Source organism: Lipotes vexillifer, unplaced genomic scaffold (assembly GCF_000442215.2).
Source record: "Lipotes vexillifer unplaced genomic scaffold, Lipotes_vexillifer_v1.1 scaffold40, whole genome shotgun sequence".
Taxonomy (NCBI): Eukaryota; Metazoa; Chordata; class Mammalia; order Artiodactyla; family Lipotidae; genus Lipotes; species Lipotes vexillifer.
The window spans coordinates 1,412,263-1,437,735 of record NW_006771578.1 but is presented as its reverse complement, the minus strand read 5'-3'; positions in this window follow the sequence as shown (position 1 = coordinate 1,437,735).

Genomic DNA, 25,473 nt, shown 5'->3' with positions numbered 1-25,473 from the left:
CCGGTCCAGGAGGATCCCACATGCCACGGAGCGGCTGGGCCCATGAGCCATGGCCGCTAAGCCTGTGCGTCCAGGGCCTGTGCTCCGCAGCGGGAGAGGCCACAACAGTGAGAGGCCCACGTACCACAAAAAAAAAAAAAAAAAAAAAAAACCCTTTATTTCCAAAAGTGAGGCCTGAGGATAGCTCTGCAGTGGTGATCATAAAAAGGCAGTGACTTACACTGCTCAAAAACAAAGTGCAAAGCATAAGAAGCCCTGACTGTCCTGAGGCTGTAACAGACAAATTTCTACTCTTCCCTTTCTGCATGTGAGTGCAGTTGTACCTACATATGTGGCCACTTAGCTATGGGCTACTGAGTCCCAGGCCTCTTTGCATCCAGGTGTGACAATGGAGTGTGAACAGAAATGATGTGCGTCACTCCAGGCCTGGGCCTTATAAATAGCCTCCTCCCCAATTTTCCTTTTCTGTGAACTGGAACAGGCTGCTGCTTGTGATCCACCTTTGACCATGCAAATGAGGGTGACAACCTACAGTGGAAGCCAGAGGGAAGGAAGCTGGGTCCCTGAATAGCCATGTGGTGCATAGCAGCTCAGCAACCCACCCTGGGCCACTAGATAAGAGAAATAATTTTCTTTAATCCCCTAGTTTATTGGCTTCTTTGTTATAGCAACTTAGATTTTCAAGTAACTAATAGAAAAGTCAAGGTCCCATGTGAAAAATCAAGGCAATGCTTAGAATTTATTGAAGCCCAATAACACCAAAGCCCACACAGCAGGTGCTTCATAAATAGTTACTAAATGAACAAGTGTGGCACCATGAGGAGCTGTTGGGGCAAGAGATGCCAACTGTCTCATAAAATAATCTGCCTGAAAGTAAATCTAAGGGGTGGGTTGCCATCTACAGTGAGAAGAACGAACAGCACACAAACAGCAACAATGGGTTAAAATCAAGTGGGCATCTTTGTGTGTACAATGTAGAAATGATTGCTAATTATACAGCAGTCATTTAAGTGATTTGCAGAGAGTAATCACACTGTCATTTTCCAAAACAAAAGAGTTATACACGCACAGACATATACAGACAGGTAAATTCTTCTTTTAACAAGTTTGATGAGACATCAAGATTGCTATTCTGTTCATGGTCCATAAAAAAATGAAAATCCATTGCTACAATATGCAGATTGAATACAAAGTAGCTTGTTACGTACTCTGTAAAGGCAGTTTTTGGTAGTATATGGCATATAACTCAAACTCCATTTGCTGAACCTTTGGAGGGCCTACTGTGTTAGAAGTATTGCAAAGAAAAATTCAAAGATACCAACAAAAACATTAATAAAGATATCAGAGGGAGAGAATGTTATATAAAACACAGGTTTACATTTCTAAGAAACGGCAATTAAGGAGTGCCTGAACCACTCTGGCTATGTCGAAACTTTCTGTGGTGTCTGTGATTAATGCCTATCATAGAAGTTGTTCCGACACTTAAATAAAATAACATACATAAGGTACACGGTGAATTAAATGAGCTCCAGAAAATGCTAGTTCCTCTCTTCATACCCTGTACTATAGTGTTTTTTTTTTTTTAATAAATTTATTTATTTATTTTTGGCTGTGTTGGGTCTTTGCTGCTGTGTGCAGGCTTTCTCTAGTTCCAGCGAGCGGGGGCTACTCTGTTGCGGTGCGCAGACTTCTCATTGCGGTGGCTTCTCGAGCACTTGCTCTAGGCATGTGGGCTTCAGTAGTTGTGGCACACAGGCTCAGTTGTTGTGGCTCGCAGGCTCTAAAACACAGGCTCAGTTGCTGTGGTGCACGGGCTTAGTTGCTCCACAGCATGTGGGATCTTCCTGGACCAGGGCTGGAACCCGTGTCCCTGGCATTGGCAGGCGGATTCTTAACCACTGCGCCACCAGCGAAGTCCCATACCCTATAATATAGTATCTTAAAATCTTGAAATAATTTTCAAAATGTTTCATTGGTGATTTGTTCCAGAGCCATAAAAATAGTTTTACCTATCTCAAGCCCAACATATATGCTTATGTTAACACACACACTCCATCCAGAGCAAGTAAAGAGTAATGCATTTTGCAAACCAAAGGATAATTGGCTATGATGGATATCAGGGTTTTCTGATATAAGCCAGAAAACTCCACTCTGGTTATTTATGTTGACAGCTGATTTACTGGAAGGAAATCTAGTAGCTTAAGGATCCACAGAAAGCTAAAAAATGATTGCTCATTTACATTTTTGCCTAATCATGGGGACAGTTGTTATAATGTCACTGCTGGCGTGGCCACCTTGGGACACGAGATATGTCCTTAAATAATCTTCAGTGGCTTCCTTGACTACTTCCTAGCGCCAGAGCCACTTTCTGTACCACAGCAGAGCTGCTGGGCCCTCATGCTCTCAGGCCTGAGCCACTTGCCTGGCTTCCTAGACACATAGCTCCAGAGATGGAGCATGCTGTTTCTATGGTGCTAAACCTTTGCTGCAAATATCATCACATGTCCTATTACCATCTACCTTATCAGTCTCCTCTGAGATGGGATTAGGTGTTGTATGTCCAAAGCAGCTCCAGGGCCAGTCCAATCTGTCCACACATACTGAGCCTTCCCCAGATCTGCCCCTGAGGGCAGGTTATCACAACCGAAAAGTGCAGGAGATTTAACACCCAAATGAGGACGACTTTGATCTACAGGAGATGGAAGATAGGAAGAAGCTGACAGGTAATTCTTCCTCTTCTCTGCCACTGCTGGGCTGTTCTGAGACAGACCTCCGTGCACATACTGAGCTACCAATGGTGTCTTCTTGAAAAGCTGTGGCCAGATCTGTAATGCATCATTTTGTATTTTCTTTCCCTCCTGCTCTGCTTCACTTCCCTTTTCCTTCTCACTCTTGTTTCCCTGGCAAACAAAAAAACTTGGCATCTAGGGTTTTCTTCCAGGCCCTTTTATTGAGGGAACAAGTGTTATGTCAGTGTCACAACCTTAACTTTCAAATTTTCAGGCTGGAGCAGTCAGTTGCTTGATATTGGGCTATAATGCTCATGCCCCACACCAGTGAGCTGGGAAAAGGCACTTCTGCCTCACCTATGATGCTATGGTGAGAGGTGGGGTCCTGCTTCTCATCTATTTGGAATTAACCCCAAACAGGAAAAGTGTTTGGATTCTGAACAGTCACAGAGGTGACACACTTCCCCTCTGAACCAGCCTGGCCTTTGCAGCTCCCTCCCCTCCCCTGGGTTTCCCCATGTCGGGTATCTTCCCTCTATGCAGCATCACCCCGAGGTATCTCCTCCACTTTCACCTCCTGACCCTGCCAAATCAGTTTTCACCTGTTCTAGACTCTCTGCTTCTGATACACTTGTTGTTCCCATTTTCCCCACTAGACCAAATATTCCAGATTGGCCCATTCTTACTAGCTTCCCTCATTCCCAAATTCAGAATTCACTTCTCCTTTGCATTTCATAGTCCCCAGGCCAACCAGCCAGCTCTCACACCTAGCCCTGGCATTGGTCCCTTGTCTCGGTTAGCATTCCAGTTCTTTGCTGCCTGAAAAGTCGGAGTAGATGGTTTCAGGTATAAATAGAAAATGCTGGACATCTTACATCTTTCAGGACAGAGGAAGATTAAGCCAGATTCAGCAAGGATCCAATTCTTTGGATTTGCACAAGGTGACCAGACATCTCATCCTTTTTTTAAAAGAAGTGTCTGGGGGAAAGTCTTGGACTGCTTTCAAAGGGGACTTTCTGATAACTGTAGATGCACTAGACTATAGTGTCTATGTAGTCATCTATATTGCTGTCCAGTTTGGTGAAAATATACACTGTGTGTGATTGTTTAAAAACATCATTCATTCATGCAAACAGAAGTGGTAATGTTCTCTTTAGCCAGTCCTAACCTGCGCTGATTAGCAGGTTCTCACTCTCAAATACTTCTGGGGATTTCCAAGGTATGCTAATGTACTGCATCTTTCTCTCATGACCACAGATGCTGCGTACGGTTATGCAGGTCTGTAATGTATAGGGGAACCACACATAAAGGGGAATCATTCCCACTGCGGACTCATAGAGTTATTACAACATTTCTTCTGGCAGATAGACGTAAAGTGTTTTGTTTTAACAAACTAAGGTATCAAGAGTTTAGCTAAGCTACTCCATAGTATTGTTGCCTCAGCATTCATTTTGTTCAGCCAAGCAGCCTGCAGTAACCTTAAATGGACACTAGCCCTGTCATACAAGTACATGCCCCAGATAGCAGCCAGCAGAATCAGAAGCAAAAGTCAGTTCCCAATAAGACTTCCCCAACAGCCCACGTGATCAAGCCCCCTGCCTCCCAGTGCCTGCTTGCCTGATGCACCCCTTAGATAAGACCCTCATGGACTCACAAAAACACAGCTCTTTTGGTTTGAATTGGTCAATCTGTCCCTTACTTGGGAACCCCAAAGCACTCCACCAGTGCTTAATAAAGGCATGTGCCCAAGGTCCTGTCTTTCTCTCTGACTTGACCTCCCCATGTGGCCCCTTGAGATGTCCTGGGCACTTCCTCCAGGACCTATGAGTAATAACTTCTCTATTTCAGTTTCTCTTGGGTCTGTTGTTGAACTGCGACTCATCATCCAGAAACCTGGGCTGCACTTAACAAATGTTCATTCGTTTACGTAAATAAACAAATTAGATTAGATCAATTTCCTGGCAAAGGTAAGTAAGGGGTACTGAAAAATGGGCACCTTCTTCTAATTTTTACAAGGGTGCCGTTAAGAGCTAGTGGCAGCTCTTCTTTTTCCCCATACAATTTATTTGGGTTGGTTTAGACATTCTCTTCAAAAACAAATTGTTCCAGCAGGGGTCTCTCTACGCATATGGTACAAAAACTTCTTAGATGTTGGAATGGAATATTTTCATTTTGCTTACCAATCTTACAATGTAAATGGGTGTGGTTGCAAAATATATCAAAACTCTTTTCTTACACTATTAGAAAACCATTGAAAATAATATAGTAGAATTTATCCTACTATATTATAATATAGTGTATTATAATATATAATATAGTGTTCCATATCGTGATTTGGATGATTAAACAGGTATGTTCACTATGTGATAATTCATCAAGCAATGCATTTACAATATGATTTTTAGGTAGTTTTCTGTTTATATGTTATACTTCACAAAAAGTTTTATTTTTTTAAGATATAATCCATAATTTGACTTCTATTTGAATGTTCTCTCACTTTTTTGTTTCATTTCTTAATGAACAGAATATTAGAAATTGGCTATTTTATTTATTCATTTAATTGAATTTTATACACATTTTATAAATTATGATGCTTGGTGTATGTGTTGGTAGAAAAATATGGAAAAATTAAAACATAGCTGTAATATTAAAAAGAAAAATGCAACTTGTTTGAGAGTATTATCCAGGAAAAAGCTTTGCATTGGTTTTTGAATCACAGACTTTGACAAAGAGGCATAATCACTGTTGGCATCCAAGCTTTTGGGAAGGATCCCAAAGACCAGATGGATATTTGTCCTGTGATATGCTCTGGGGCTTGGTCTGTACTTCTGGTGGGAACAGGTCAGAAGGGGTCAATGGCTACTGAAAATGAGGACCTTCCTGAAGAGTTTTCCTCATCTCTGGTGTCAACCAGTTGACTTTTTCTGAGCAGAAGAGAAATGGCCACAAACCACCCCTTACCAAGTTAGCAAATGACACCTGAAATACAGTGCTTGAGAGAAATACTTGTCATTAAAATAGAAAACAGAAAAAAATTAAAATCCTATTTAAATTCTTAAGTACAGATTTATGCAAAGCACCCAGACTGCTGGTTTTATTTCTATGTTTTAATCTCAAGCTTTTGTTATTTTTCTTTTGCTTTATTTCTTTATGACTGCACCTATCACATCTTTCCCTGTCTCTATTTTCATTCCTTCTTTAATCTCTCATTTCTCAAAATCTCTTAATTCTAAAAAAATGTAACAACATTTTAGTGGCATCTTTTCATAAAGTAGATATTTTTCATTTACAAAAATTAATATTGGTCCATGAGAAACTTCAATCTGTCCGAGCACTAATAAAACAGAAAACATTAAGTGAAAATGTTTTATTCCAAATGGCATTGCCACTTACTTTTTAATAGTATTAGAGTAATTACCTTAATCCTCTCTTGGAAGAAAACATCCATTAAGATACTTTAATGAAGGAAATATATATTTGTAATGGACCAAATGGCAACATGCCCTTGTCTGAAGCAATCACACTGTCCAATAAAGGAAGATCCACATTTAAATGTGGTGCCTCTGAACACCAAGTATTACAAGAATTCCTAGTCAGAAGAATGCTATGCCAAAAGCACTCCATAAATTTTTATTTATTTATTTTTGCGGTACACGGGCCTCTCACTCTTGTGGCCTCTCACTCTTGTGGCCTCTCCTGTTGCAGAGCACAGGCTTCCGGACGCGCAGGCTCAGCGGCCATGGCTCAAGGGCCCAGCCGCTCCGCGGCATGTGGGATCTTCCTGGACCGGGGCACGAACCCGTGTCCCCTGCACCAGCAGGCAGACTCTCAACCACTGCGCCACCAGGGAAGCCCAGCACTCCATAAATTGGTTTACCCTTTCTTACTACCTTGTGGCCTCATTCTAAATATTTCTTTATTAGTAATGGTAGTGTGCTGGATAGTTCCAACAATATAGACCTTAATATCCTGTTTATCTCTGGGCTATTCAAATCAATAAATATTACAAATCCTTCATTGGAAACACTTTTTCACCATTTTATCTTTACCATTTTATGTTTCTTCCTGCCTTCCTATTTCTTATGTGAGCCATGTCTCTGCCCTCTTTTTTTTTTTAATTTATTTATTTTATTTATTTACTTTTGGCTGAGTTGGGTCTTTGTTGCTGTGCATGGGCTTTCTCTAGTTGCGGTGAGTGGGGGCTACTCTTTGTTGCGGTGCACGGGCTTCTCATTGCGGTGGCTTCTCTTGTTGTGGAGCACAGGCTCTAGGTGCGCGGGCTGCAGTAGCTGTGGCATGTAGGCTCAGTAGTTGTGGCTCACAGGCTCTAGAGCACAGGCTCAGTAGTTGTGGCCCATGGGCTTAGTTGCTCCGTGGCATGTGGGATCTTCCCCGACCAGGGATTGAACCAGTGTCCCCTGCATTGGCAAGAGGATTCTCAACCCCTGTGCCGCCAGGGAAGCCCCTCTGCCCTGTTTTGCTTATTGTTTCCTTTCTCTCTTGTTTGTTCAGCATTTGTACAACCATTTCTCTTCGCTCTGCCCCTTCCTTCAGCCTCATGTTCATTTCAGCCTCCACATTTTTTCCTTCACAAACCTTTTTGATTCCAGCTGACAGTTTAAGTGTTTTTTTTCTTTTACTTTCCAGAGGCTCCTGTTGCCATAGTGATACTTGATGATGAAGACCATGACTGCTTCCATTGGCACTCTGGTTGCTATAACAATGCCAGTTAGCCGAGAATTCTGTGGAAACTTGTGAGAAGGATGCTAGCCTACACCTTTGTGTGGGACAGCCTGCCCGGTAATGTTTCTTAGTTAATGGTTGTTTGTAGCATAAACTTAAGGGCACCCCTTTCAGGAACTGAAAAACCAAGACACCAATGTTTATATCTTCACACCCTGAAAAATTTCTCTCCCTTCCCTGTCTTTGTTTGTCCTCCCTTCCTATTCTAATTATTCTTGATATTAAAAACATACCTGCTATGGACTGAACTGTGCCCCCACAAAATTCATAAAATTGAATCCCAGTCCTCAGTGTGACTGTATTTGGAGATAGGGATTTTAGGAAGTAACTAAGATTAAGTGAGGTTGTAAGGGTGAGGCCCTGATCCAACAGGATTTGTAGCCCTATAAGAAGAGGAAGAGAAAGAGATCCTTCAGCTCTCTTTCTACCATGTGAGGACACAGCTAGAAGGCAGCTTTCTGCAATCCAGGAAGAGTCCTCACCAGGAACTGAATTTACCTGCACCTTGTTCTTGGACTTCCCAACCTCCAGAACTGTGAAAAATTAATTTCTATTGTTTAAGCCACCCAGTCTATGGTATTTGTTATGGTGGCCTGAGCTGACTTATACAATACTTTAATATTAATATTTATAGATCTTGTTAAGTGCTTTTGCTTTCAGAGACATCAACTTCTGGAAATATACCCAAATAAGAAGTTATAGAATATCACAACATGCATTATCAATATTTCATCCTTGAATACTAGATGAACAAGAATAAAAAGATGACAACATTTATTGTCACTTTTGTGATCCTTTTTGTTGTTGTTACAACTTTCTTATTCTCAAGAAAATATAAAGAAATGTGTAATTATCTTTGTCTTTATACACACTATAACTCATGAAAAGCTAGACAAAGTATTTCTTTTATTTTGTTGCAATTGTGTCACCTCCCTAGGCTGTAAAGCTAAGCAGCTTACAAGCATTCACACTGGTCTTCTCATTTGTGCCAACTCGTGTGGAGTACGGAAGCAACTATAGCATCAAAGCTTCCTCAAAGCCTCCTCAGGACTGATGTCCAAAGAGCTAAAACTGCTTTAAAAAAAAATAAGGTCTATAAAAAAATATCTTTCTAGTGACAGGTGTTCCAGTACACAAAATGCCAGAAGAATGTCAAAAACTGACCATACACAACCAGTTATGTAATTCATGATGTCCCTTTGGGAGAAAGTATTACTTCTGATTAATTTTTAAATAATATCCTTACAAATTTTAATAGATAAAAAGTTGCTCTGGGGAATCAAGTAACCCATCATCCTGATGACTGTCAGTCACAAGGTTGATAAAATTTTACCAAATATTCTTTTCTTTTTGATCTGATTCAACAATAACTACCTAATCATTCTTTTGACTATAAAATTCCTTACCAAGAAAGAATCTTTAACAAGCATACACACTCATAGGCTTTTTCCTTGCAGCAAAGTTGTAATGAAACTTTGACACATACTCATAACTAAATTGGCTGAAAAGCAGCACCAGGTGCCCATCAACAGATAACTGGATTAAGAAGATGTGGTGTATATGCACAATGAAATATTACTCAGCCATAAAAAGAGTGAAATACTGCCTTTTGCAGCAATATGGATGGACCTGGAGAATATTATGCTTAGTGAAATAAGTCGGACAGAGAAAGACAAATACTCTGTGATATCACTTTTATGTGCCTAAAAAATAATACAAATGGATATATATGCAAAACAGAAACAGACTCACAGATATAGAAAACAAACTTGTGGTTTGTTTTCTATAAAAGAGATAGAGACAAAGATCCAAACTACTATGTATAAAATAGATAAGCAACAAGGATATACTATATAGCACAGGGAATTATAATCATTATCTTGTAATAACTATAGTGGAGTATAATCTGCAAAACTACTGAATCACTATGCTGTACATCTGAAACTAACACAATATTGTAAATCAACTATACTTCAGTTAAAAAAAAAAGAAAAGAAAATTACTAAGAGTTGTAATAGAAGTTAGCACACGGATATGGGGAGCATTTGAATTTTGGGTGTTAGAGTGGGTGTGCATGGGGGTGGGGAAAATTCCTCCAGAAGTGACATCTAAATTAAATACTACAGAGGGAATAGAACAAAAGGCATTGGGGAGATGAGAGGAGTCTAAGAATAGCAAAGAAAAGAGACCTAGAAGAGGAAAATCACTATCTGTACAGCAGGGCTGTGGCTGCCTTGTCTATGTCCCTTGGCTTGAAAATTGCCTTGTTCTCAGGGCACTTTCACCTGCTTATATCTGCATCTCCACCTGATAGTTTTCCTCCAAGGCAGCAGAAGGCCATTCTTCCCTCTCTTGGGAAATGCTGGTAAAAAGCTTGAGAGGACTAATACCCCCTAGAGCAGCCCTCAACCAATGACAGAGTGGTGCAGTTAATACGAAAACACCCCAGTTCCTTCTTCCCTCAGGTGGGATAATTCTAAGTGCGTTTTAGGTTTCCCTGAATTTCCCCAGGGATTTAGCTCCAATTCCCCCACTGTGGGCACTGGCTTCCTTTTCCTGTGTCATTTCCCCACTCCTTACCAGTGTTTTCTCTGCTTCTCAGATAAAGTGCTTTCCCTCCAGTCCTTGTCACAGGGTCTGCTCTGGGGAATCCAGACTAAGCAGCCTTATTCGGTGAGTTGGAAGCAGCTGAGCAACAGAGAAAACTTGTAATATCCGAAGTCCAAAGAGGTTAAAGCAAGGTTAGGCCAGAGTATGCAGGGCACTGAGCTGCCAAATTTAGCATATAAAAATACAGAACGCTCAGGTAAGCTTTCATCTCAGATAAATAACAAGTAACATTGTAGCATAAGTATGTTCCAAGTATTGAAAAAACTATTCTTTGTTTATCTGAAATTTCAATTTAACTGGGCATCCTGTATTTTATCTGGCTTTGCTGCATGATATAGAAAGGATTTGGAGCTTTATCTATAGGACACTTTGATTGCAGTGTGAAGCAAGGATTTGAGAAAGGCTGGGGAGACCAGTGAGGAGGCCTGGGCCTGGGGCTGTCAGGGAGATGGGAAAAATAGACAGAAAGCATAAGGGCATTTAGAAAGCTACCTGCACATCTCAGACTAGCTGCCAGGGCAACAGAACTATATCACTGGATACAATGGGAAAAGACTTCCAAAAACAAGTTCAAGATGTCCTGAAAATACCCTCAGGCTGTTTACAGAAAGACATCAAAGTAGCACTACAAGGCCTCCTTTCCCGCCTCCCCCATGTGCTTATGCCCATGGAGTGAAACACTCTTCCTCAGGCCCAAACACCTCGCCCTCGAATTCAGGCTGCAGGGGCCCTTTGGGCCTGACCACTCCTCCTAAGCTGTTCTGAAGACCTGCATTAGAGTGGATTCAGCTCAGCCCTGTCCCCAGACAAGCCTCTGACCAGAGCTTCCGGGAATTACCAGCTCTGCATGGCAAAAGGGCACTAAGGAAAAGCAAATTCTCTTGTTGGTCATTTTCTCTTTGTTGTTGTTGCTTTTCCTTGAGATGGACCTTGCCCTATTTGATAACCCCAGCCGTTATGCCCACATTTCTCAGTGATGTCACAGAAAATTCATCCTCATTATGGAGATGAATGGAAACCATATTTGGAATCACACAGCCTTCTCTTTGTGAAGAGCTCTTCAGTTTCATTTCAACTTTCGTGAAGGAAATTCTATTCCTGGGGGGATCTACTTCAAAAACAATATGTTAAAAGAGAAAGAAGAAAAATGAAACCTATTATACCAATGGTAGATTCTTCCTTCTGTTTCATTCTGTTTCTTCAATTTGTAAACTGCATACCAAAGACCATTAGGGAACATAATTTGAATTGCTTTACTCCAAATTAAAGTGTCGAAAGATTAAGAAAAACAAAAAACTGAACCAAAGTGAAAACAGGCTTTCCTTCATTTTCTAACACCTGAATTTGACTGTAACTTTCATTTCTGAAATTGTACAGGGTTTTTCTTCAAACTAAATTATAAATACTTGTGTCAGACACTAGAAAGGCACATACATGAGTGGTTATTTAATGGTAAACTTGTTTTGTTTGTTTGTTTGGCTGCATTGGGTCTTTGTTGCGGTGTGCCAGCTTTCTCTAGCTGCGGCAAGCAGGGGCTACTCTTCGTTGTGGTGCGTGGGTTTCTCATTGCAGTGGCTCTTCTTGTTGCAGAGTACGGGCTCTAGGCACAAGGGCTTCAGTAGTTGTGGCTCGTGGGCTCTAGAGCGCAGGCTCAGTAGTTGTGGCGCACAGGCTTAGTTGCTCCGCGGCATGTGGGATCTTCCCAGACTAGGGCTCGAACCCGTGTCCCCTGCATTGGCAGGCAGATTCTTAACCACTGCACCACCAGGGAAGCCCATAAGTGGGTATTTAGAAGTCATGTGTTTTCTACCCACATTCACATATACACACACAGGCACCATAGTATGAGTGACTTGAATTAGCGGAGTTGTTAATCACACATTCAGGCACCCCACAGTAGTCAAGCTGGCATCCCAGGGTCTCTGGAGTGCCAAGGATCATTTTGGTTATTTACATATACTATATGTTTAATTCTCATAATAACTTCATAGGGTGGTTATGCGTTTCTCCACTTTATAACTGTAGAAACTGAGACTTAGAAAGATTAACTTTTCCAAGGTCACACAGTCAATAAGTGATAGTTATGGGCTGAATTGCAACCCCTCCAAAGTTTATATATGTTGAAGTCCTAACCTCTAATACGACAGAATGTAACTGTATTAGGATATATGATCTTTAAAGAAGTAATTAAGTGAAAATTAAATCATTAGGGTGGATGTTAATCCAATATGACTGCTGTCTTTATAAGAGAAAGATACCAGGGATGGGGGCCCACAGAGGAAAGACACTGTGAGAAGACAGCCATCTGCAAGCCAAGGAGAAAGGCCTCAGGAAAAACCAACCCTGCCAACTCTCCTTTATCTTGAATTTCTAGCTGCCAAAATTTTGAGAAAATAAATTTCTATTGTTTAAGCTACCCAGTCTGTGGCACTTTGCCATGGCAGCCCCAGAAAACTAACTACGGTGACTAACCCACAGTTTTCACCTGGCCTGAAATCTTTTTTCACCAGGGAATCAGGCCTAGGAGGAAATGGGGTTAAGGGAGAATTGATTTTACTTAATATCCAACATCCCAAGGCAAACTGGAGATTAGCTCAGGCTAACTAAGTTATCCAAGATGACCCAACGTGGTAGCTGTGGTGGTGATGTTATAATGGTGGGTATTCTAGGGAGGAAGGACATCGCAGCATAAGTTCCTAGGCAACTCAGCTCAAACCCAGAAGAGCAGGCAGTAGCACTGTCCTTCCAGATAATCAGTTTATTGAGTAAGATCCCAGACCATGACCTGATTCTCAGAAGCAGAATCCAATCCCCCTCATATAACCCAGCACAAGGGACTGGCAAAAGTGTTGTGTGTGGTCCACATTCTCTTCCAAGGCACCTCCTCTCCCACCGGTATCCCAGGTATTACCCTAGAGCCTTGACAGCTGAAGGATGAGGCCTCTCTCAGCACAGATTAGCTGGGGTGGGGCAGGGCAGTGCAGAAACTGGGCCCAGGCCCAGTGATCCAGAAAAGATCCCCAGAATGTTGAAGGGGGCCACTGACTGTAAGTGCCAGTTCTGGCCACAGATGTATGACATCTTATCAGGGGACAGAGACCACAGGCAACTGAAATATAGAGAAGCAGTTGAGGAAAACAATATTGAGTATGTAGAGTATAAGATTATATGAATTATGACTGTAAGTGCCAGTTCTGGCCACAGCAATTCATCAATACCAACACACAAAGGCTGCCTACTGTCAGTGAGGGCCACCTTAGCTTTCCAACACGTAACGTATTAGGTTAGCCTAATTTGCATATATCCAATAATACCGAGAGTGTGAAGAGAAGTAATTCTGGGTGGGTTCTCCTTCCCACAATGAACTTTTTCTTCTTAGAATTTTTAGCATTTCCCAAAAAAGAAGGAGGGAGTACAGTTATCTATGGAATCCAGTTTGCATAGATGCCACTTTGAATAAATAGCAGCCAGCTTCAAATAAAAAGCAGCTACTCCCTCTCCCTGGTTCCCCAAGGCAGAGGCTGTGATTTTATTCTACCCACCCCTTCCCACCCTCACCACCACATTTACAGGTGAGGGTTCTCAGCCCTGTATCTTCTGGGCTGGATGGACGCCCAGTTCAGCTCATAAATTCCTCTCTTATAACTCCCATTTGTTCTATCAGTTACCAAACATCTAAAAAACATTCTCATAATCTTTGCAGTTTGATATTTCTGATATGCAGGCTGTCCAGAGTTCAGGGCTCAGGGCGGGGGCCCTTTCTGCCCAGGTTTAAGGGCTACACTGGAGTATATAGTTCCCTAGAGAATTGGAAAGCTGAACAGAAAATTGAGGCAGAAAAAGTACTGACTTTGACCAGACCCTTAGTGCAGGGACTGACCAACATGGAAGACCAGAGCTTTCAATACGTGGAGGCCCAAGGCTTGCTGAATCCTGAACCTAAAACTACGTCCAATCCAACTCCACCCACCACTGGCAAGACAAAAGTTCCTAATGACCCTGTTCAGTTCTACCATTGTCAGAATCAGCCAGAGTGGGACTCCCCAGATCCCTCAATGATGGCCTTTTTGCCTCACAGGAGTGGGTCTGGGGGTGAGCAGTACTTGCCATGGTTAATATAATCAATAGGGTCCTCTCATTTCCAGAAAAGTCTAACCTTGGAGTGGGGGACTCTGTGGAAAAAAACTCCGAAGTACTGAGATATTGAAACTACTCCCTAAAATCTCCTGGTGGGTCAGATGTACAGTGACAGTGTAACATCCATGGCCTTGATGTACTAAGTGGAATATAACTTCTCTTAGAGTTGTTACAGAATTACAAATGTAGAGCCATTTCCATTAATACATGCACCTCCCTCCATCACACATATATTCCTGAGGGGTGAGATCTCTAGGTGGGTAGCTGCATTGGTCCACTGGTTGCCTTGTAAGTATGAATGCTTTCTCTCTCCCAGGAAATTGTCTGGCTGTTGTCATGGAGCAAATTGTATTGTCAGAGTCAAGTGGGATCCAGAGCCTCAACGTTCAAGTGTGGGGAAAACAGAGCAATGGCTCCCTGCTGAGGAAGCAAGGCCATCCAGCCATGGAAGCCTGGGGTTCTGCTCTCTGTGGTGAGGTGCTCCTATTCTGTGACTATTTCACCCAGAATTACTTCTCTTCACACTCTCGGTATTATTGGATATATGCAAATTAGGCTAACCTAATACGTTACGTGTTGGAAAGCTAAGGTGGCCCTCACTGACAGTAGGCAGCCTTTGTGTGTTGGTATTGATGAATTGCTGTGGCCAGAACTGGCACTTACAGTCATAATTCATATAATCTTATACTCTACATACTCAATATTGTTTTCCTCAACTGCTTCTCTATATTTCAGTTGCCTGTGGTCTCTGTCCCCTGATAAGATGTCATACAGAACCAGAAGCTCCATGAATATTAGAGTTATAATGAACAGTCAGATGTCATTTGAGCCAAAGTAGAGGAAAACTCTACTGATATGTCTCTAAAAGTTGCACCCACTCCTTCTTCAATACTTACAGTGTCAGGAATTTCACTGCTTTGTGAAGGAACCTATTCCATTGTTACACAGTTCTAAACGGGATGTTTCTATTTCTTTTTCTTTCATTTTCCAGATTATTGCCTAATCTCATAAAGCACACAGAGAGAGTGTCCTGATCTTGCACAGTCTTTGAGCACATGCGATGGGTATCCACTCTCTAGGAAAGCCTGACATGGCAAGCTTAACCTGGCCCATTCCCACAAGGTAACTTACATAAGTGAAAACAAGGGGTAAAGAACAAAAGCATAATATGCTTTATAGCTTGTCCTTTGTTCAGCAATTTTGCATGCTTCTGACCTTGTAAATTTGTCAGAGAGAAAAGAAAGGTGGCCTCTCATCACCACAAATGAGAACAGGAAAGTTACTGATGATTTCCTCACTGTCAGTTATCTTTCTTGGGTCTGAAAGGGAGAGATACCTCTTCTGAAGCAGGAGGAAGAGTGACCAGATTGTGCCATGGATCTTGACCAGGGATGACCCCCTTTGGATCTCTCCTTCCTAGGACAGGTTTCTCAGATCTTTGAAACAGTTGGAAGAAGCAAAGCCTCATCTGTCAGGGCTGTGAAACCAGTGCAGGTGACATCTGACTATTACCTCACCTTTTCTTAAGTATATAAATAAGCAACTTTATTCAAAACCTTGACTGATGACTGTCTCTTGGCATTTTGAACTTTGTTAACTATTGCTGTATAAAAAGAGTTTATTAATTTATTTGAGGCCTGGCATAGAGAAGGGAATCTTCCCTAATCTTTAGCCAAATATTCCCTTAAAACATCCTAGAGGAAAGAGAAGTTGGGGCAGAGGAGGAAAGTGGAGAAAGAGAAGAAAAAGGAGAAGAGAGGACAGGGAAGGGGGGGGGGGGGGAATAGGAAAGGAGGGAAATTTTCCAGCTCTTTGTGACTAATGGACTAAACTGCTTCAGTCGTCTGTTAGAGGTGAGTGGTCTGTTTGACTAAAGCTCTACTTAGATAATATCTGTTGTGCTTTGATATGGCAGCCCTAAGAGACTAAGACAAAAGAGCAAAACATATGCTTGTTTCACAGTTTTTCAAAGAAAACATAAAAATAACACTGAGTTCCATGTGTATATCATCAGACATTTTACAAAGGTTGTCACATCCACTATTAAATTAGATTCTAACTGCAGACTTAACTGGTACATTATGATAGCCATTTTACAAAAAGGAAAAGCAGACAGACGAAGGAAGGTAATTTGTGCAGTGTCACACAGAAAGGTCAAAGTCTGGACTTGTACCCAGACCACTGTTCTTTGCACAACACTAAACTGCTCTCATAACAATCAATCTTCACACCATGACGTCATTTATAAATCTAATAAGAAGGTTTCAATGTTTCCACACAAACATCAATAAAAGCGTTTAAAAGGGAATTGTTAGTCATACCTTCTAAACTAAAGATGACATATGGATTTCATCTTGCAAGCCAACTATGATCGCTTGGGAGGGGCTGCCAATTCTGTTTACTGATGAGGATTCTGAGGTCATGAGGATTCTAATACCCAAATTAACTAACAATGTCAGCCATAGGCACAGGAAAGGGGTGTGCAACAGGCAGAAATGGGGTGTGCAACAGGCAAAATTGGGATTACAAATGCTACTCCAACCCCGAGAACAATATGGGGTCCTCAGGGATGAACAAATGAGTTTCTCAGTGGGAAGAACAAAACTATAAACAAGGTTGGCCAAGGACATTTTTGTTTTTAATTCTTTTTTGAGTTGCTTCTGTCGAGTTGCCTCTCTCTGACCTCTCATTTTCTTTCAGTATGGAAAGTTGGAACCTCAAAACTAAAGTCTAAAAGAAATTCCTCACATGAAGCTTTATATGTATGGAAGATAATGAGTTTCTGAGAGACAAGGTCTTCAAGATTTTACTGTAAATGCAGAAGCAGATTTTATGAAGGACTGATAAGGAGAAGCAAAATTGGTTCTCAAGAACATTCCTAGCAACTGTTTCATGGTTGGTAGAACAATGGGATATATAATCAGGGAGTACACAGCTTTGATTATAGTGGATTATACCAAAAGACATAATAATACTGCTATAATTACATATCAGCAGTTAGGCCTCAAATTCTTTTTTAGAAAATAGTTACAAGTTTTGTAAAGCTACACGTTTCCCAGAAATAGATCTAAGATAACAAGAAACACAAGGATCACAGTAAAAATCCTTTGTGACTAAAGAAGTGGCATCCTGTTCCTCCCCACTCCTCCATCTTAAACATCCTCAAAAATAAGTCCTTACTGCACAGGACAGTAAACTGCAAAGCACATTCAGATTTTAACTTAATTTTTTTTTCAAGGATAAGCTAGATGCCTGCTTTCAAAACAGATAACACACTTAAAATGATGTAAGAAGTTAAATGGCTCACACAAGACTGACCAATTTAGCAAAATTTACTAACAGAGTAGCTTCATATAACTGCTTTCCTTACCAAAGCCTATAAAATGCCACTTTCATTTAACAAAAATGATGAAAGCTTTTTTATTGTTATGGAAACCAGAAATATATGAAGATCATTTTAGTATAAAATTAGAACATATTTTAATTCAATCTTGTTGACTTTTAAAAAGTTATGATTCTTGAAGCTAATGCTTTTCCCATTAATTTTTTTTTTTTTTTTTTCGGTACGCGGGTCTCTCACTGCTGTGGCCTCTCCCGTTGCGGAGCACAGGCTTCGGAGGCACAGGCTCAGCGGCCATGGCTCACAGGTCCAGCCGCTCCGCGGCATGTGGGATCTTCGCGGCTCGGGGCACGAACCTGTGTCCCCTGCATCGGCAGGCAGACTCTCAACCACTGCGCCACCAGGGAAACCCCCCATTAATTTTTAAAAGTAATTTTCCTAAAGATCTTTTTTTTCCCAATATTTATTTATTTATTTATTTTGGCTGCGCTGGGTCTTAGATGCAGCACGCGGGATCTTCACTGTGGCATGCAGGATCTTTTTTTTGTTTGTTTTTTTAGTTGCAGCATGCAGGATCTTTAGATGTAGCATGCTGACTTCTTAGTTGCCACATGCCGACTTCAGTTGGGGCATGCATGTGGACTTCAGTTGCAGAATGCATGCGGGATCTAGTTCCCTGACCAGGGATCAAACCTGGGACCCCTGCATTGGGAGTGTGGAATCTTACCCACTGGACCACCAGGGAAGTCCCCTCAAGGTCTCATCTGAGCTATGAGCCAGATATTTGCTACTCCTAGTATTTATATTCTTGAGAAAAGCTCTCTGGTAACATAAATAATAAAGCTGAACTTCTAACGTGGTTCTTTGTAAAATGAAGGTAATAACTAAATTATAAAATCAAATACAGAAAAATTGAGCAACTGTGTGACTCTAGCAAGAGCACTTACATTTCATGTAAAAACAAAGTGAGGAAGATTCAAACTCACTCAGTGACAGGTTTTACTTCAATAAAAACACGGATTCTTATTTCATAAAGTACTTATTTCCAAGTTAACAATCGATTACTCAAATATTTTTTTTCTTTGAAAATAGGGCTCAAATGAGATGAGAAAATTAATCTGAGTTATAAAAATACACAAGGGTCTGAAACATTATATTTTTAAGTCAGAGTAGGACACTTAAAATACTCCATTGTATTTGTATCAGAAGTAGTTAAATTTTTGATACAGGTTGCTAGATAGAAAGTAATAATAATTAAATTAAATAATAATATAGTCTTAACTTTATGAAGTGCATTAGTGTGGCCAACTCTCACGCTTATGGTCCACATGTCATCTGGGCCCCCTTCCCATGGAGTATGGGAGAGACTGATCTGACCTCTGCTTGGTGACATCTCTGAGCCTTCCTCAAGTTTCCCACTAGTACAAGGCGAGAGAACAAGGAATAATCTATATTCTTAAGGGCATTTTGGCGTCCAGGTTCCTTCTGACCCAGTTCCAGTGTTAACTCAGATGCAAAACATGCCCCTTCTTGAGTCGCCCAGAAAATTTTGCTCTCCCAAAGCATGTGAAAGTGTATAGAATTTTCTGAAGATTATGCCTGATGGAAGATTTGGAAGGGCTTATCTTGAAGCACACGAACAATTTCATATGAACATATTCCTTTCTGCTTCTTTCCTGTCCTTCAGTCTCTCCATTACTGGGAATGTGCAGTGGCCCTTCTCCCCATGGAGATTCTTTTTTTTTTTTTAACATCTTTATTGGAGTATAATTGCTTTACAATGGTGTGTTAGTTTCTGCTGAGATAACAAAGTGAGTCAGCTATACGTCAGCTATACATATACATATAGCCCCATATCCCCTCCCTGTTGTGTCTCCCTCCCACCCTCCCTATCCCACCCCTCTAGGTGGTCGCAAAGCACGGAGCTGATCTCCCTGTGCTGTGCGACTACTTTCCACTAGCTATCTGTTTTACATTTGGTAGTGTATACATATCCATGCCAGGACACGGGGAGGGGGAAGGGTAAGCTGGGATGAAGTGAGTGTCCTAAAGTCCATTCTCTACATCTGTGTCTTTATTCCTGTCTTTACCCTAGGTTCTGCAGAACCATTTTTTTTTCTTTAGATTCCACATATATGTGTTAGCATACAGTATTTGTTGTTTTCCTTTCTGACTTACTTCACTCTGTATGACAGAGTGAAGACTCTAGGTCCATCCACCTCACTAAAAATAACTCAATTTCATTTTTTATTATTGCTGAATAATATTCCATTGTATATATGTGCCACATCTTCTTTATCCATTCATCTATCGATGGACACTTAGGTTGCTTCCATGTCCTGGCTATTGTAAATAGAGCTGCAGTGAACATTGTGGTACATGACTCTTTTTGAATTATGGTTTTCTCAGGGTATATGCCCAGTAGTGGGATTGCTACATTGTATGGTAGTTCTGTTTTTAGATTTTAAGGAACCTCCATACTGTACTCCACAGTGGCTGTATCAATTTACATTCCCACCAACAGTGCAAGAGGGTAACCTTTTCTCCACACCCTCTCCAGCATTTATTGTTTGTAATTTTTCGCTTATGGCCATTCTGACTGGTGTGAGGTTATACCTCATTGTGGTTTTGATTTTGCATTTGATTTGCATTTCTCTAATGATTAGTGATGTTGAGCATCCTTTCATGTGTTTGTTGGCATTCTGTATATCTTCTTTGGAGAAATGTCTGTTTAGGTCTTCTGCCCATTTTTGGATTAGGTTTTTTGGTTTTTTTGATATTGAGCTGCATGAGCTGCTTGTATATTTTGGAGATTAATCCTTTGTCAGTTGCTTCATTTCCAAATATTTTCTCCCATTCTGGTGGCTGTCTTTACATCTTGTTTATGGTTTCCTTTGCTGTGCAAAACATCTGAAGTTTCATTAGGTCCCATTTATTTATTTTTGTTTTTATTTTCATTTTTCTAGGAGGTGGGTCAAAAAGGATCTTGCTGTGGTTTATGTCACAAAGTGTTCTGCCTATGTTTTCTCTAAGAGTTTTATAGTGTCTGGCCTTACTTTTAGGTCTTTAATACATGTTGAGTTTATTTTTGTATACAGTGTTAGGGAGGGTTCTAATTTTATTCTTTGTTATGTAGCTGTCCAGTTTTCCCAGCACCACTTATTGAAGATGCGGTCTTTTCTCCATTGTATATTCCTGCCTCCTTTATCAAAGATAAGGTGACCCTATGTGTGGGGGTTTATCTCTGGGCTTCCTACCTTGTTCCATTGATCTATAGTTCTGTTTTTGTGCCAGAACCAAACTGTCTTGATTACTGTAGCCTTGTAGTATACTCTGAAGTCAGGAGCCTGATTCCTCCAGCTCTGTTTTTCTCTCTCAAGATTACTTTGGCTATTCGGGGTCTTCTGTGTTTCCATACAAATTGTGAAATTTTTTGTTCTAGTTCTGTGAAAAATGCCAGTGGTAGTCTGATAGATTGCATTGAATCTGTGGATTGCTTTGGGTAGTAGACTCATTTTCACAATGTTGATTCTTCCAGTCCAAGAACATGGTATATCTCTCCATCTGTCTGTATCATCTTTAATTTCTTTCATCAGTGTCTTATAGTTTTCTGCATACAGATGTTTTGTCTCCTTAGGTAGGTTTATTCCTAGATATTTTATTTTTTTTGTTGCAATGGTAAATGGGAGTGTTTCCTTAATTTCTTTTTCAGATTTTTCATCATTAGTGTATAGGAATGCAAGAGATTTCTCTGCATTAATTTTGTATCCTGCTACTTTACCTAATTCATTGATTATCTCTAGTACTTTTCTGATAGCATCTTTAGGATTCTCTATGTATAGTATCATGTCATCCACAAACAGTAACAGTTTTACTTCTTCTTTTCCAATTTGGATTCTTTTTATTTCTTTTTCTTCTCTGATTGCTGTGACTGAAACTTCCAAAACTATGTTGAATAATAGTGGTGAGAGTGGGCAACCTTGTCTTATTCCTGATCTTAGTGGAAAAAGTTTCAGTTTTTCACCACTGAGAAAGATGTTGGCTGTGGGTTTGTCATATATGGCTTTTATTGTCTTGAGGTAAGTTCCCTCTATGCATACTTTCTGGAGGGTTTTTATCATAAATGAGTGCTGAATTTCATTGAAAGCTTTTTCTCCACCTATTGTGATGATCATACGGTTTTCTCCTTCAATTTGTTAATATGGTGTATCACATTGATTGATTTGTGTATACTGAAGAATCCTTGCATTCCTGGGATAAACCCCGCTTGATCATGGTGTATGACCCTTTTAATGTGCTGTTGGATTCTGTTTGCTAGTATTTTGTTGAGGATTTTTTCATCTATGCTCATCAATGATGTTGGCCTGTAGTTTTCTTTCTTTCTGGCATCTTTGTCTTGTTTTGGTATCAGGGTGATGGTGGCCTCGTAGAATGAGTTTGAGAGTGTTCCTCCCTCTGCTATATTTTGGAAGATTTTGAGAAGGGTAGGAGTTAGCTCTTCTCTAAATGTTGGACAGAATTCGCCTATGAAGCCATCTGGTCCTGAGCTTTTGTTTGTTGGAAGGTTTTTAATCACAGTCTCAATTTCAGTGCTTGTGATTGCTCAGTTTATATTTCCTATTTCTTCCTGGTTCACTCTCATAAAGTTGTGCTTTTCTAAGAATTTGTCCATTTCTTCCAGGTTGTCTATTTTTTTGGCATATAGATGATTGTAGTAATCTCCCATGATCCTTTGTATTTCTGCAGTGTCAGTTGTTACTTCTCCTTTTTCATTTCTAATTCTATTGATTTGAGTCTTTTCCCTTTTTTTCTTGATGAGTCTGGCTAATGGTTTACCAATTTTGTTTATCTTCTCAAAGAACCAGCTTTTAGTTTTATTGATCTTTGTTATTGTTTCCTTCATTTCTTTTTCATTTATTTCTGATCTGATTTTTATGTTTTCTTTCCTTCTGCTAACTTTGGGGGTTTTTGTTCTTCTTTCTCTAGTTGCTTTAGGTGTAAGGTTAGGTTGTTTATTTGAGATTTTTCTTGTTTCTTGAGGTAGGACTGTATTGCTATATACTTCTCTCTTAGAACTGCTTTTGCTGCATTCCATAGGTTCTGGGTCATTGTGTTTTCATTGTCATTTGTTTCCAGGTATTTTCTGATTTCCTCTTTGGTTTCTTCAGTGATCTCTTGGTTATTTAGTAGTATATTATTTAGCCTCCATATATTTGTATTTTTTACACTTTTTTTTCCTGTAATTCATATCTAGTCTTATAGCATTGTGGTCCGAAAAGATACTTGATATGATTTCAATTTTCTTAAATTTAGCAAGGCTTGATTTGTGACCCAAGATATGATCTATCCTGGAGAATCTTCCATGAGCACTTGAGAAAAATGTGTATTCTGTTGTTTTGGGATGGAATGTCCTATAAATATCAGTTAAACCCATCTTGTCTAATGTGTCACTTAAAGTTTGTGTTCCTTATTTATTTTCATTTTGGATGATCTGTCCATTGGTGAAAGTGGGGTGTTAAAGTCCCCTACTATGATTGTGTTACTGTCAATTTCCCCTTTTCTGGCTGTTAGCATTTGCCTTATGTATTGAGATGCTCCTGTGTTGGGTGCATAAATATTTACAATTGCTATATCTTCTTCTTCGATTGATCCTTTGATCATTATGTAGTGTCCTTCTTTGTCCCTTGTAATAGTCTTTATTTTAAAGTCTATTTTGTCTGATATGAGAATCGCTACTCCAGCTTTCTTTTGATTTCCATTTGCATGGAATAACTTTTTCCATCCCCTCACTTTCAGTCTGTATGTGTTCCTGGGTCTGACGTGGGTCTTTTGTAGACAGCATACATACAGGTCTTGTTTTTGTATCCATTCTGCCAGTCTATGTCTTTTGGTTGGAGCCTTTAATCCATTTACATATAAGGTAATTATCAATATGTATGTTCCTATTACCATTTTCTAAGTTGTTTTGGGTTTGTTATTGTAGGTCTTTTCATTCTCTTGTGTTTCCCGCCTAGAGAAGTTCCTTTAGCATTTGTTGTAGAGCTGGTTTGGTGGTGCTGAATTCTCTTAGCTTTTGCTTGTCTGTAAAGCTTTTGATTTCTCCGTTGAATCTGAATGAGATCCTTGCTGGGTAGAGTAATCTTGGTTGTAGGTTTTTCCCTTTCATCACTTTAAATATGCCCTGCCACACCTTTCTGGCTTGCAGTTTCTGCTGAAAGATCAGCTGTTAACCTTATGGGGATTACGTTGCTGTTTTTAATATTTTTTCTTTGTATTTAATTTTTGATAGTTTGATTAATATGTGTCTTGGCATGTTTATCCTTCGATTTATCCTGCATGGGACTCTCTGTTATTCCTGTATTTGATTGACTATTTCCTTTCCCATATTAAGGAAGTTTTCAACTATAATCTCTTAAAATATTTTCTCAGTCCCTTTCTTTTTCTCCCCTTCTTCTGGGACCCCTGTAATTTGAATGTTGGTGTGTTTAATGTTGTCCCAGAGTTCTCGGAGACTGTCCTCAATTCTTTTCATTCTTTTTTCTTTATTCTGCTCTGCAGTAGTTATTTCCACTATTTTATCTTCCAGGTTGCTTATCAGTTCTTCTGCCTCAGTTATTCTGCTACTGATCTAGAGAATTTTAAATTTCATTTACTGTGCTGTTCATGGTTTGTTTGCTCTTTAGTTCTTCTAGGTCCTTGTTAAACGTTTGTTGTATTTTCTCCATTCTATTTCCAAGATTTTGGATCATCTTTACTATCATTACTCTGAATTCTTTTGCAGGTAGACTGCCTATTTCCTTTTCATTTGTTTGGTCTGGTGGGTTTTTACCTTGCTGCTTCATCTGCTGTGTATTTCTCTGTCTTCTTATTTTGCTTATCTTATGTGTTTGGGGTCTCCTTTTCACAGGCTGCAGGTTCGTAGTTTCCGTTGTTTTTGGTGTCTGCCCCCAATGGGTAAAGTTGGTTCGGTGGGTTGTGTAGGCTTCCTGGTGGAGGGGACTGGTGCCTGTGTTCTGATGGATGAGCCTGGATCTTGTGTTTTTGGTGGGTAGGACCACGTCCAGTGCTGTGTTTTGGGGTGTCTGTGAACTGATTATGATTTTAGGCAGCCTCTGCACTAGTGGGTGGGGTAGTGTTCCTGTCTTGCTAGTTGTTTGGCATGGGGTGTCCAGCACTGAATCTTTCTGGGTGTTGAGTGGAGCTGGGTATTAGCGTTGAGATGGAGATCTCTGGGAGAGCTTTTGCCGATTGATATTACGAGAGGCCAGGAGGTCTCTGGTGGACCAATGTCCTGATCTTGACTCTCCCACCTCAGAGGCTCAGGCCTAACACCTGGCTGGAGCACCAAGACCCTGTCAGCCACACAACCAGGTACATGGTTGTTTCTTGCCTTTTGTAAAGTCTGAGGTCTTTTGCCAGTGTTCAGTAGATGTTCTGTAGGAGTTGTTCCACAAGTAGATGTATTTTTGACGTATTTGTGGGGAGGAAGGTGATCTCCATGTCTTACTCCTCTGCCATCCAGAAAGTCCTCCTCAAGGAGATTCTTGCCCCATACTTTCAGTAGGTTCTAGCTTCCTGCTTCTGTCTCTTCCTGCCTCATTCCCTCAGGGGTAAACAAACTTGTCTCTCCATCTCCAGAGTCACAAGTTCTCCAACAAGATGCTCACCAAGATACTAAATATGCCTGAACATAAGAGACCAAAGAATGTATTTTCCAAAAGAGAAGATCCCCTTTAAAAAGTTTTTAGCCAACTTAATATGTACATAACTGACTGATATAGAAGAACCCATCATATGTCTTCTTACATTATTGAATTTATCAATTTAATCACACAATCATACTTAAAAGAATGCATTATAGAGGACCTATATTGCTTTTTTTCTAATTGGAGTATAGTTGATTTACAGTGTTGT